Genomic DNA, 4,588 nt, shown 5'->3' on the forward strand with positions numbered 1-4,588 from the left:
TCCAAACACTCTGCAGAGTAATGCGAAAATTCTAATGTAATCAATCAAAGAAGTTTTGAAAAAGCTTTAAACGTATGATGTAACCCCATAAACGGAACGAAGCTCTTAGTAAATTTAGAAGTATGTACAACGTGTACCATTTTACGTAAAACAATTTGAGTTAACTAGACAACTCAATAAAGGAGTGGTTTTAAAATAATTTTGAAGGTATAATTTAGTGTATACTAGCCAAAATAGGTAAGGGTAAATTTATTCATTTGAATCCATACGTACATATATGATTTTATAAATTGTATACATGACAAAATATTTCATTACTTCTATTCGCCCATAAATCCGTGAGAACCACCCAATTAAACAAATGTGTAAAACTCCCGATGATAAACAGAGTATCTGTATTTCAGAGGTTACAAGTTGAAGTAAGATCGTGAAAGATCGAGTAAATGACTTGAATCGTCGTGCGACATTTGACCAACTAATGTTACTAGGTCATGAAAACCAATGAGTTAAATGTTATTTTGACTATTATCAGGACAGAAGTCCTTGGGCCAAAACTGTTCCCGAGCGAAGCTGTTGCTAACAAGCAAGTTATGAAGGATAGAGCATGAGATAGATAATCTGGTTAAAACGAGCTTCTCGTATATCAACAAATGAGATAATGAATATTTTCCCTACCCATGTAATACATCGGAATTTCTAAATGAGTAGTGTAAAATTTTCTTTGACTCGCTTTCTATTCCTCATGTCACAATATTGGGACTTCTTTATGAATTAACGTAATATAATCACGTTGGTCTGACGCCATTATATTTCACTAATTCATAGTTCCATTCCAATAGCACTACATGAGGTCAGGACACGCGATCAACCTCGAATTTCCACACAATTTCTCTAAAACGATTTCTTAAACAATGTGATAAGGATAGCGCAAGAGATAAAAACATCAAAAGTAACGAATATGAGTAATGATGACATAGAAATGTCTTTGAAGTACCAAAAATCTCTGAAAGTCATGAATGACGTTTTCCGGTTAAAAGCCAAAGCACATAGGCACAACGGCACAAAGGCACGTAATATAACAAGAATGTAATATAACAAGAATGTTATATACCTAAACATAATAGCTGACATTGAAATGCCGAGCATTTAGAAGTCAAAATGACATCTCGTGTAATATAATTCAAACGTTATATACTTATAATAGATGACATAGAAATGCCGAGAATTCCTGAACACGTAATATAGCTCAAACGTTATATCAATAAACACAATTGATGACATAGAAGTGTCGAGAATTTTAGAAGTCAAGAATGACACCCCCTCGGTCTCACTAACCGAGGTGTTCTTATAAAAGATGAACTCGCATGAGTTGGAGAATACGTTTAAATCGGAATGGGAATTCCTCCTGGAATCAAAAGATAGAAGAGATGTATGTATATTAACGATATACATACTTATAGGATACAAATAACCACATATAATAATATATTATAGGCCGGGATGTAGACTAGACTCACTAATGCACCCTATTGACTCGGGTAACGACATCAATGTAGCCTAATTCCCTACAACCAACACTCTGATACCAACTGAAACGACCCGTCAAAGTACACTTGACGACCATCGTTATCTTGGTCCCACAGCTTGATCATAACTCTATATGAATTTGATAAATAACCTTGCATTCTTTATTTAAAAATGATTTCCTATAAAGGAAACCTATCAAAATATGTAAGTTTAGAAAAATCATACATTATTACTTAATCAAAAGTTGATCAAAACAAAGTCAAAAACATCCACTATTAAATGTATCAAAATAGAATGCAAGTTAATGTTTAACAAAAGCTGCCATCATAAATATGCAGACTCTCTAAGCACAGCGGAAGCAATCAATCATGAACCTGAGAACAAAACATGCGAGTAACTGTCAACAAAAATGTTGAGTGAATTATAGGTTTAATATTGCAAACAATATTTAATTTGAAAACATAAAAACTCCTTTTTGGACCACAAAATTATATGCTAGAAAACATATAAAAACATTATTCCATTTTCCGTGAGCCACCTGGTAACCATTTAACCATTTATTTACCCTTGCCAAACACAATAAATAATATACACCGAACAAGTGTATCTACAACAAAATACGAAGTACTAAACATTCCGATTATAAATTGCTAGTGCGACTAGCTCGAAATGGGGTTGGCAAACCCGATAGATCTATCCGTAGGATTCGCGTTCACCAGTAGAAACCAGTGATTACAGTTACCAGACTAGGGAATATTTTTGTTCAACTCATAATGAATAATTTAAATCAACTTCCACTTGTGTCCAAATTATAAAATAAATTGCATGTATTCTCATCCCAAAAGAGTTAAAATAGAAAATGGGACTATAACTCACCTTAATAGCAAACGAAGTAACCACACAAATATACGAACAACAAATGAAGTAAAGTGATCAGGAATGATCACAACGCCGACCTATAAATAAAGCAGGTCGATATAAATAACTAACTTAGGTCTAGTCTTAGTATGATAGCTATTGTACATGTTGCAAGTAGACATAGAACAATACTCAACATGCATTGGTTTGATCGGAACAGCGTACGGACACACACTTTCTATTTTTAGAAAGTTTCTATTTTTAGCAGGTTTCCATTTTTGGAAAGTTTCTATTTTTGGAAAGTTTCTATTTTTGAAAAGTTTCTATTTTGGAAAGTTTCTATATTTAGAAAGTTTCTATTTTTGGAAAGTTTCTATTTTTGGAAAGTTTCTATATTTAGAAAGTTGCTATTTTTGAAAAGTTTATAAGTTAAGAAAGTTTTCTTAATTAGAAAGTCAACAAAAGTCAGCTGAAAGTCAAAGTCAACCGAAAGTCAACTCAAAAGTCAACCTTGGTCAAACATAGTCAACGTTAATTTTAAAAGTGTAAGTTATAATAATAGTATAGGTTATAGTGTTAATTAAAGTCAAATGTGAATAATTATGTAATAACATAAGTTTAATTAACTTAAATTGAATTATTAAAGTTAACATAAGTTTAAATGATATAATTAGTATAGCATAAGTATTTAATTAATTAATTAAATATTAATCATAATATAAGTATTATTAATTAATAATAAATTTTAAATCATATCATGAGTATTATTAATTAATAATGAATTATTAATCATATCATAAGTTTCTAATTATAATTATTAAATCATAAGTATTTAATAATTAATTTATAATTAAATAATAAATAAGCCTTATAATAATTAAATAATTAATTAATCCTTATTATAAGTCTTATAATAATAATCTCATAATATAAGTTTAACACTTATCACAAGTATTTTCCATTAATAATAAAAGTATTATTGATCATAAGTTTAATTAAAATGTTAATAAAATCACAAGTAATAATTAAATGATATAATAAATATATATCATAAGTCTTAAATAATAATAATTACTTCTTATATCATAAGTAATTAAATAATAATGAAAGTAATTATTTATATCATAAGTTTTAATAATTAACCATGAGTTTAAATCAAAAGTTCATCGGGTCGTATCTTGAGTCCCGGGAATCAGTTTTTGGCGAGCCTTATAAATATCTCCGCCTAAGCAAACCATCCGACACATTGATACACTCAAGAACACACCAAGAACAGTCCACAAGTCGTGGTGATCAGCCATGACACAACTTGGAACTTCAATTCAATCAAAAACGTGTTTTTGTCATAACGGGTGACTCGTGGCTCGGATTTAGGTGACCCGAACATGAAAGTTCATCCCACCTTCAATCCTAACACACTAACACACCCTAAAGACACCAAAGATGGCCACAAAGTCAGACCAAACCTGGTTCATATCAATATCAGATTTCAATCTTAATCAAATGCCATTTTAATCATATCTAGGGCTCCAGAAATCGAAACGACATGAATCCGGAGTCTAAAATTAATGTCTTGATGAGAGGAACTCATCTAAATATTTTATTTTCACCTTTATATCAGTCACAATTCCAGAATTAAACAAAAAGCTGCTGTCCCAATTAAATCAAACCGAAAACATGTGTTTTTGAGCGATTCTACGCATACATTTATTAATACAATAACAAGTAACTAACATACTATCAAAATAAACATCAAAAACAGAAAAATAATAAAAAATCAAAAGTTCTAGGGTTAGGGTTTATACCCTAATCGAGAAATGATTAGTATGAACGCGTAGAGCACGATACGGTGAATCCGGGAACGATGAAAGCCCTAAATCTTCAAGCTTGAAATAAAAAAAAAGATGATGATGATGATGGTTGCTGAAGTGACGGCAAGGGAGAGGAGAATGAGAGATTTTTTTAGGTTTGTGAAATTAAAATGAACTTATGAGGAAAAATGGCTAAATGACCACCACTTTGCATACTTGACAACTTACCCCCTCCCCATGGATGGGTTGGCGGAAAATTGGTAGGGTGGGCCCCTTAGTGGGCCAAATTTGAATAATAACTAGTTTCTTGTGGCCCGAATGCCCGAACGAAGCCCGAAACGCGAAAACGCTACTACGCGATTAATTATTCGGAGAGATAACGAATTCGCGGC

Source organism: Rutidosis leptorrhynchoides, chromosome 1, assembly GCF_046630445.1.
Source record: "Rutidosis leptorrhynchoides isolate AG116_Rl617_1_P2 chromosome 1, CSIRO_AGI_Rlap_v1, whole genome shotgun sequence".
NCBI lineage: Eukaryota > Viridiplantae > Streptophyta > Magnoliopsida > Asterales > Asteraceae > Rutidosis > Rutidosis leptorrhynchoides.